Here is a 10,700-nt window from a genome sequence, read left to right on the forward strand (position 1 = left end):
TGGTGCTGCAACTAATCAGGTGTGTCAAGCCTGTGACTTGAATGCTAGTTTAGGTGAGAAAAATCTCAACTAGTTGCGCACTGTTCACTGTGTGTTATCCAACACTCAAACTTATAATCAATATAAACACAAAAACAATATGAAACTTCAGTTATTTTAATTCATAACCTGATGCTTCCATAATCATCATAATGTTATAACAAGGTACAATTATAATTCAATTGAACACATTATCTTATGATTCTCAGTTCTATACACGAAACATTTTTTGTTCTCATGTTATCACGACGCAAAACACTTAATACTTGATTTTCATGTCATGCCCAATGCATTTCGGCACAAAGGTGTGCCTTCATCAGGGGCTAATCTGTAATGAAAGTAGAAACAATGGAACAAGTGAGTGTGTTGTATCGGTTGCATATCATGGGGGTGTGTGTATACAAATAGAGTATCATCATACCTCTAGTGGAAGTAAGTTTCTCAAGTGTACTGTAAAAAATGAAAACCAAGTGAAAACCAACTGTAAATATGAAAACCAGTGAAAACCAGCGGTTAATATAAAAAAATGTGGAAATGTGGTCCATCTAAAAAAGGTAAATAAGCGTCCGCTTACCTAGGTATGTCTGAGATTTAATGCCCTGTAAATACAAGTAACAACCAGAACGTTTGTTCATGTGCATTCACATAATGCTGGTAAGATCAGTTACTCAGTAATAAAAAACGTAAAGTCCTACCTGATCTGCGTAGACTATTCCAATCTATAAAATATGATATAATTTTAGGTACTTGAAGATACTCCAAATTACCGAAATCAATCCGCCAAATCCAAATTCACGTACCTTATGAGTGCTATTTTCTAACCTAAAACACGAAAACGAATAATTTATAAACTGTGACTGCCCCAGACCTTTAAGGCAAGTTTAATTCTGACTCACGCTCAAAAACGAGAAACCCTTTACCTGCATGAAGCGTCGCCAATACTTTAAACAGTAGATCGCAGCCACGTACTCCTGTTTACATCAGGTAATCTTGAAACAAAACGTCTCGCGCCATGACTAGGATATACCATGTTAAGAACGTGTTACCGTCATCAACACTAAGAACGGACTGGGCAGCAAAGTATTCAAATCATGAAGAGAACCTGAGTCGCCATTTTAGAGAGTGGTTGAATATTATAATTTCAACATAAGATCCCCGCAGAAAAAGCGCAATGTAATGTATGATGTTGTAAATAATGTCAAAGTGTTACTTATTACTAACGCTAAGACTGTCCTCAGTATTGTCCCGCAACGTTCCCAGGATATACCATGTTAGAAACGTGTTTACGTCATCGACACTAAAAACGGACTAAACAACAAAGTGTTCCAATCATAAGAAAAACCTGAGGTGCCATTTTGAAAATGATCGTATCATTTAATCCCTGATAAGAAAGCACAGTGTAGTGTATATGGTTATATGCAATGGCAATATATCGCTTATTGCTGAGGCTGAAACTACACTCAATATTGTGAAATTACACTCTAGTATATGAACGTGAGATATATGGAGGGGATGAAAATTTATATTGACATGCTCAAAATGTAATGTGACATCTCAATATTTATAATTCTTGAAGAGAATAAAAAGTGTTTACTCAACCTAAAATGAACACTACTAATGGAATAATAATAATTAAAAGTGGTTAATGAAAATGTGTCTAAACAAAAATATCTTTCTGTGTTCACAGTACATTTAGAAAACACACTCAAATACGCTCTTTACCCACTATATCAAGACTTGCCTAAACATCTCATCTGTTATATGTACTAAAATGTGAACATGATACATGATGAAAAACGTTAAAAAAATATACATGCAAAAGGCTATGGCAAATTCAGTGATCAGTACTGTAACTCAGTACATGTGAATTCGTGCAAACATATAATCAGCCTAGTGTATATTGACAATCATCCTAGGTATATACATGTGAGCATGTAGTCAGCTTAATGCATATTAACAATCATCCTAGGTATATGCATACAAGTACATTTGATGTATTCAATGATGAACATAAATATCTTATTGTTTTTCTGACTTGTAATGATGTCACTATAGGTGATATGTATTTCAAAGACAAACCACATGATAATTTTCAAAAATAAACTTAACATAACTCAAATAAACCTGTAGTATGGTGAATTATGAGAAATTTCAGTGAGATAAATATGCATAAATATCCAATCTCTAGAGCCCTACAGGTAACATGAGAGGTCATATCTATCATTTAATCCCTTAGGCTGCATTGTCTGCAGGCATTTAATCCAGTACAACTCACGTTGCAAGAGACGGAGTCTATTATCAATGCCTGATTTGATCACTACCTTCTCAATGATAAAACATCGTAATTGGGAAATCGTGTGACCGGACTCTTTCCAATGGGTAGCTAAAGGAGATGATAAATTCTGGTTGCGTATTCTGCTCTTATGCTCATTAAGTCGAATTTTGAGCTTTCGCTCTGTTTTCCCAACATATAACTTGCCACATGGGCATTTGATGCCATAGACTACATTCTGAGTATTGCAGTCACTGTTGTGTCTCAGTTTAATTGTCTTGCCAGTGGTAGGTTGTGAAAAGGTGTTTCCAATGATTATATTATTACAGTTCACACAGTTCAAACACTGGGTTGTTCCTCTGTAATCACCATGTTGGTCTTCTTTTTCTCTGCCCTTCAAGATTTGTCTCATGTTAGGTCCTCGCCTGTATGCATGCATTGGTGGTTGGGCAAATATCCCATTAAACTCTGTTTCTGTGGAAAGTAATTCCCAACGTTGGTTAACAATACGTTTAATCTTTGGTGACACTGTAGTGAACTTGGTCACAAATACCATTCTATCCTGGTTAGTTTTTGGTCTTGGTTGCAACAATATATCTCTGTTCATTTCTACCACTCGCTCTCTGCTCCGTTGTATGATAGAATCAGGATATCCACGGTCTTGGTATCTTTGGACAAACGTCTCGATATTAGTTTCACTTGTGGTGGTTTGTGAACAAATCCTTTTAATGCGAATAAATTGAGAGAGAGGTAGATTCTCTATCAATCTACGTGGGTGGAAGCTGGCGTAATGTAACGCACTGTTTCGGTCCGTTTCCTTAGTGTACAATTCTGTGTGAAACCCAGTAGGGTGTTTTTGGATCCTCACATCCAGGAAATCCATTGTCTTAAAGTCAATTTTGTGGGTAAATTGAATCCTAGGGTTTACCGAGTTCAAGTAATGTATTGTGTCGAGTAAAGATTCCTCAGTGCCTCGCCAGACTAAGAAGATATCGTCTATAAAACGACAGTACATCCTAATTTGTGTCCAAGCTGCTGTATCAAACACGTGTTCTGCCTCAAATTGTGCCATAAAAATATTTGCATACGCAGGAGCCCCTGCAAAGCCCATCGATGTACCAGTCATTTGGGCGTAGAACCGTTGATCCCATTCGAAGTAACTGTTGTGCAAACAGAATTTTAGTAGCTGCAAAAGGAACACTTTCTCTGTGGGTAAATCATCCATTTGTAGGAGAGCCCATTCCACTGAGTCTAATCCATCTGAGTGTGGAATCGAGGTATATAATGAAACTACGTCTATTTTACATAGGATCCAATTCTCGTCCATTTCACAGCCAATTTCTGAGATCTTTGTTATAAAATCACCCGTGTCCCGAATGTAAGATCTCCATTTTTGAACGAATTGCTGCAAAAAGAAATCCAAAAATTTACCGAGGGGGTCAAATAAAGACACACCCCTCTGAGACAATAGGTCTACAAGGTGGGTTTGTCAGGTGTTTGTGCACCTTAGGGAGCATGTAAAGTTTTGGACAACGTGGATGGTTCGTCGTCAGAAAGCTTTGAATCTTCTCATCTATCCATTCTTGTTCTCGTGCGGCCAATAGTAGATCTTTAAGCATTGACTGCAGTGTCATAGTTGGGTCTTTGTCCAAAAGCTGATAGGTGTCTGTGTCTGAAACATGCTCCTCAACTTTTGCCATGTAAAATTGTTTGTCCATTACCACCATTGCTCCTCCTTTATCAGCTGGTAGATTTGAATGGTACGATTCTTAGCTAGATTATGCAGAGTCCGTTCTTCAGATCTTGTGAGATTGCCGCGTTTACTAGACTTGTAGTCCAAAGCTTGTATGTCTTTCTTCACCATTGTCTCGAAAGTATCAAGCATTTTGTGAGAAGTAGGTGGTTGAAATGTACTCTTTGGTTTGAAACGTGTGCTATATTCAGACTGTATTGTATCTGTTGATGGTACAATATTGTTGAAAAAGTGTTTCAGTCTTAATGTTCTCATAAAGCGGTAGAATGCTCCTTCCAACTCCATTTCATTTGCTCTAACTGTCGGAACAAAGGATAAACCCTTGTTTAAGACTCTTGTTTGTTGTTGGGTAAGAGTTGTTGAAGATATATTTATGATCAGACTACTGTCCTCCCGCTCCTTAGCGATTTTCCTGTTGCTTCCTCGTCTGGTTTTCCGCTTGATGTTGAAACTGCGCGTTGATCCGTGGGTTGTAACCCTTGATTCTGGGTTTGAGACAAAAAAGCCACATTGCCACTGGTGGTAGGTTGTTGGGTTCCTTCTCTTGCTGTTACTAAGGTTTGGTCAGTGAGTTGAACTGGTCCACGAGTAATTGATGTCTCTTTGTCAGTGACAAGACTCTCCTTCCACTAGAGGTATGATGATACTCTATTTGTATACACACACCCCCATGATATGCAACCGATACAACACACTCACTTGTTCCATTGTTTCTACTTTCATTACAGATTATCCCCTGATGAAGGCACACCTTTGTGCCGAAATGCATTGGGCATGACATGAAAATCAAGTATTAAGTGTTTTGCGTCGTGATAACATGAGAACAAAAAATGTTTCGTGTATAGAACTGAGAATCATAAGATAATGTGTTCAATTGAATTATAATTGTACCTTGTTATAACATTATGATGATTATGGAAGCATCAGGTTATGAATTAAAATAACTGAAGTTTCATATTGTTTTTGTGTTTATATTGATTATAAGTTTGAGTGTTGGATAACACACAGTGAACAGTGCGCAACTAGTTGAGATTTTTCTCACCTAAACTAGGTATTGGATGGGCATCTGTCTTAGTGACAGCATTGAGACCCCTGTAGTCTACACAAAACCTCATCTCTCTCTTACCATCCTGGGTGTGAGGTTCTGGCACTAGAACTACAGGACTAGCCCAAGGGCTTTCTGAGGGTTCAATGACTCCCAATTACAACATCTTTTGAACTTCTTTCTTTATGCAGTCCCTGACGTGGTCAGGTTGCCTGTAGATTTTACTCTTGACAGGCAGACTGTCACCAGTGTCCACCTCATGGGTGCACCAGTTTGTCTGACTGGGGGTCAGTGAGAACATTTGTCTAAAGGATTGAAGAACCTGTTTGCAATCCTTTTGTTGATGTTCAGAGAGGCTGTCAGAAAAGACTACACCATCTACTGACCCATCATCAGGGTTCTGAGTGAGCAGGTCTGGGAGAGGGTCACTCTCTTCCTCCTGCCCCTCATCTGTGGCCATGAGCAAGCCCAGGTCCTCCCTGTTGACAAATGCCTTGAGCCTGTTTACATGAAGCTCCCTGTGGGGGCTCCTGGGAGTTCCCATGTCCACCAGGTAGGTGACCTCTCCCTTTTGCTCAATGATGGTCTGGGGTCCAGACCACTTGTCTTGGAGAGCTGCTGGGGCCACTGGCTCCAACACCCACACCTTCTGTCCTGCATGGTAAACAGTTAGGGCAGCCTTTTGGTCATGCCAAGCTTTTTGAAGTTCTTGGCTGGCCTCAAGGTTTTTGGATGCCTTCTCCATGTACTCTGTCCTCCTGGAGCGGAGACCAAGTACATAGTCCACTATGTCAAGTTTAGGCTTTTTGAGAGGTAACTCCCATCCTTCCTTCACCTGACATAGGGGTCCTATTACAGGATGCCCAAACAGAAGCTCAAAAGGGCTGTAGCCAACCCCCTTCTGTGGGACCTCTCTATAAGCAAACAGGAGGCAGGGTAAAAGGATGTCCCATCTTCGCCTAAGCTTTTCGGGTAACCCTTTTATCATCCCTTTTAGAGTCTTGTTGAATCTCTCAACAAGCCCATTGCACTGTGGGTGATAGGGTGTGGTAAATTTGTAATTTATACCACACTCCTTCCACATTGCAGTCAAGTATCCTGACATGAAGTTTGCACCTCTGTCAGAGACAACCTCCTTAGGAAACCCCACTCTGGAGAAAACTCCAAGTAGGGCCCTGGCCACAACAGGAGCTGTAGTGGTCCTAAGGGGAATAGCTTCTGGATACCTGGTGGCATGCTCCACTACCACCAGTATAAATCTATGCCCAGATGCTGTTGGGGGGTCCATTGGTCCAACAATGTCTATCCCCACTCTCTCAAAGGGTACCCCCACCACAGGTAGTGGTATAAGGGGGGCCTTGGTTGTGCCACCTGATTTGCCACTGGCTTGACAGGTGACACATGAGTAAGCATGGGTGTAAAATCCGTTCCGCTCGCGGATTTTGCGGTTTTTCGGTAAATTCGCAATCCGCGAACTCTCGCGAACTTACCGAAAATTCGTAAATCCGTGCGAAGCGGATTTTTTTGTTTGGTCGCACTTGCCAACTAGAATACAATACAATTCTGCGGCAGTAAACACTCGTGAAAACGTAGATGCGGCGGGCAGCGACAATCGCGCAATTGCGAGATTGCAAAATTTGCAATTTCGCACAAGAAATCCACCAGCAGGCAGCATAAACCTTGAAAATTATGATTTTTATTAGAATAACTCCTCAGGTTGACATTTGCCTGCACTTTGTTTTTTGCAAGGAGTCCATTTGGTGGGGGGGGGGGTGGGAGGAAGGAAGTGCCCCACAGTCTCCAACTTCCTGTTCCTGTCCAGCAGGCTCCTCTCAGTGCTTCCTTCATGTGCTGGTCACTTTGATTTGGATCTTGACCTGGAAGCACTCAGCAGGTGCAAAAGTTCAAACTCATCATTAGTAACCATTCCCTGTAGTGCTTCCTGAAGGGCCCCTCCAGAGTTCAGTTGCCTACTTGCAACTTTTCTATGACCCTGCTCTGACCCTCACAGCAGGCTCAGAGAATAGCTACAAGTATACAACAAAGGTCCTGTTAAAAAAATTACACTGCAACAGAAAGCAATTACAGATAAGGAAGCAGGTGCCAGGGATCTTGACCTGGAAGGATTACTTTTTGTGGATGCTGCTGGATATTTGGATTTTTGCAAAACTGAAAGCACTCAGCAGGTGCAAAAGTTCAATCTTATCATTAGTTACCATTCCCTGTAGTGCTTCCTGAGGGGCCCCTCCAGAGTTCAGTTGCCTACTTGCAACTATTCTATGACCCTGCTCTGACCCTCACAGCAGGCTCAGAGAAAGCAATTACAGATAAGGAAGCAGGTTCCAGCCAGGAAGTTCAAATTCAGTAACACATTAATCAGCCCCTAATTCATTTATGTCAGTTGAGGCAGGGCAGGTGTGCTTTTCCACCCATAATCTACAGTGATGAACTAGAGGGTGGCATGGGTGAGCCAGAGGGTGGCATGGGTGAGCCAGAGGGTGGCAGTGGTGAAACAGAGGGTGGCAGTGGTGAAACAGAGGGTGCTGTGATGAACCAGATGTAGAAACAACATGTTCGCGACCGTTGGTACCCGAAAAGTAAGTTCGCGTTTGCGAACTGGTACAAAATCCTCGCGAACTGGCAGAAATCCTTGCGAACACACAAAAAAAAAAATCTGCAAATTCGCGAGAGTTCGCGGATTTTGCGGATTGCGAATCCGTAAATACGCAATTTCGCGGATTGCCAATTCGCAAAATCCGCCCATGCTTACACATGAGCGACAAAACTCTTTAGTGTCCTCAGACATATGAGGCCAGTGAAAGTGTGGGGCCTAAGTGACCTGCAAGGGGAATCTCATGGGCTAAGGTGAGAAGGAAACCTCTAAGAGACAAGGGGATGACCATCCTCCTGGTAGCACCAGGCTTGGGGTCTCTTGCCTCAGAGTATAGGAGTCCTTTATCCCAATATACCTGTAGCATTCCCTGCAGCCTCAGCAGCAGCCTGCTGTCTGAGGGGTTCAAGGGAGGAACAGTCTAACTGTGCCTGTCTCAAGTCTGCCCTGGAAGGTCCCCCTGTCCCAAGAAACTCAACCTGTTCAGGTTCAAGCTCTTCTAGGACAGGTTCCTCTGGGGTCTTTGGGTCAGCCTCCTGAGAGGGTTGATCCTCAACCTGAGGCAGGGGGGAAGGCTCAGCCTTACCCCTACTGCTCTTCCTCTTGGGTAGTGTCTGGTCCATTCTTCCAGGATCCAGCACTTGTTCAGCTGGGCATTTCTTGGCCTGTGACCTGGTCACAGCAAGGACATGTGAGGAGAGACCTAGCATTTCTACATGAGTCCTGTACTCCACATCTGACCACAGTGAGGATTCCAAATCATTGCCCAAAAGACAATCTACCGGGAGGTCTGAACTAACTACAACCCTTTTGAGGCCAGTTACCCCTCCCCAGGAGAAATTAACAACTGCCATACTGTGATTGGTAGTGACATTGCTAGCATTGGTCACTAGGTAATCTGAATCTAGCATGATCTGGTCAGGGTCCACAAATGTTGGTGTCACCATGGTGACACTGGCACATGTGTCCCTGTAGGCCTGAGCCATTTTTCCATTGATTAAAGGCGTTTGCCTGTATTTGCCCAGAGTACTAGGACTTACAGTAGGGGTCATATCCATGTCCCCAGTACAAACAAGAACTGCCTGAGTAGGTATTTTGACTAAGTCAGAATCCACCTCAGTTCCCAGGGTTAACCCAACTATAGCCTTGGGAGGTACACTACCACTACTAACTGTACTAGGGGGTGCAGGTGTCTTAGGGACAGTAGTGGTAGGTGTTTGGCCTTTCTTGGTGCACTCACTAAACCAGTGAGTCTTACTTTTACAGTATTGGCACCATGGTTTCTTAGGACCACCAGTCTTCTTCTTTTGGGAATTCTGGGACCCACCCTCCTTAGATTGTTGGGGCCCTGTTGAAGACTTCTGGTCATTTTGCTTATAATCATTATTACCCTTCTGGTCTGCTTTCTTCTGGCCACCACCCTGGTTCTGGTTCTGCTGCTTGACCCTTGTCCTGACCCATCTGTCAGCCTTCTTTCCCAATTCTTGGCGAGAGGTCAGATCTGAGTCAATCAAGTGCTGATGCAACAACTGGTTCTGACAATTATTTAAGATTTGCTCTCTCATAATTAGATTATACAATCCCGTGTAATCAGTAACTTTACTTCCCAGTAACCAGCCTTCCAAAGCCTTAGTGGCACAATCAACAAAGTCAGTCCAATATTGAGCCTGAGTTTTCTGGGTGTCTCTGAACATTAACCTGTACTGTTCAGTTGTTAAGCCAAACCCATCAATCAGTGCAGTTTTCAAGACTTGGTAATCATTAGCATCCTCATCTCTAACAGTGAGGAGCTTATCTCTACTTTTACCTTCAAAGGAGAGCCACAATATAGCTGCCCACTGACTCTGGGGTACCTGCTGTACTTTGCAGGCCCTCTCCAGAGCAGTTATCCACTTTTGGATATCATCTCCTGTCTTATAGGAGGGCACTATCTTGCTCAGGTTTCTTTTATCAAAACTCCTGTCTTTATCCCTAGGGATATTGCTGCCACCAGTGGGTGCTAACCCACTCAACTGTTGCTCTCTAGCAAAGGCAAGCTTCTCTTTGGCAAGGGCAAGGTCTTCCCTTTGGATCCTTAGATTAGCTTCCTTCATTTTTGCTTCATGCTCTCTCCTCTGAGGGGAAGTCACTCTCCTCTGAGCAGATGCATGAGAGTGCACAGATCTATTGGAGTCCTTAGAAGGAGATCTATCTCTCCTAACCCCAAAGTTAGGCCTGCTAGTGGATGGCACTGAGGGTCCCCCAGTTCCTTCCCTATGTAGGTCTAAGTTGGCCCTTGTAAGTCTGCTGACTAAAGGTTGCCCATTTTCTGCCTCATCCTCAGATACATCCCCTTCTTCCCTATCTTCATTCTCTGCTTCAGGGAGGTTGGAGTCTGGATCACCAGGTGTACCTTCTAAGGGGGGCATGCTCCCATCTGGATTAGAGGGGCCTGTGTTAGAAGCCCTTCTAGCATCATATGTCTCTAAGAGACCTAACAAAAAAGGAGTGGTATGGTTAGAATCCAGTTTCAATTTCCTGGAGGTACACAATTGTCTCATCTCCTGGAAACTGAGAGCTGCATATCTGGAAAGGACCTGTGGAGGGTCACTAACCACTAGGGGAGTCTCTAAAGTCTCTCCATGGGTAGACATGCTTTCTAGTGAGGTGTAAGTGATGCACCTACCTACACTATGGGGTTTCCTACTGATCCCTTGCTAAGAGTTGAAGTCAGGGTGTGCTAGGCCCTTTCTACTACAACAGCTGGTTCAGTAGAACTCAGAGTATTTCTAAGCTTGTTATATGTACCTATAGTACCTTATGTGATCTTTCAAATGATATTTCAAGATTATATTTGGTAAAAACAACAGCAAGCTCAAATCCCAACAGCTGCACACCAATGTGAGAAGTTGGCCTGATATATGATGCTCACTAGTTCTAGTGATCACCTTGTATCAGTCCAAACAACCCTTATGGTGAGTGGTTGTAAGTCAACCTTATA

The sequence above is a fragment of the Lissotriton helveticus genome, chromosome 4_1, assembly GCF_964261635.1.
Source record: "Lissotriton helveticus chromosome 4_1, aLisHel1.1, whole genome shotgun sequence".
Lineage (NCBI taxonomy): Eukaryota > Metazoa > Chordata > Amphibia > Caudata > Salamandridae > Lissotriton > Lissotriton helveticus.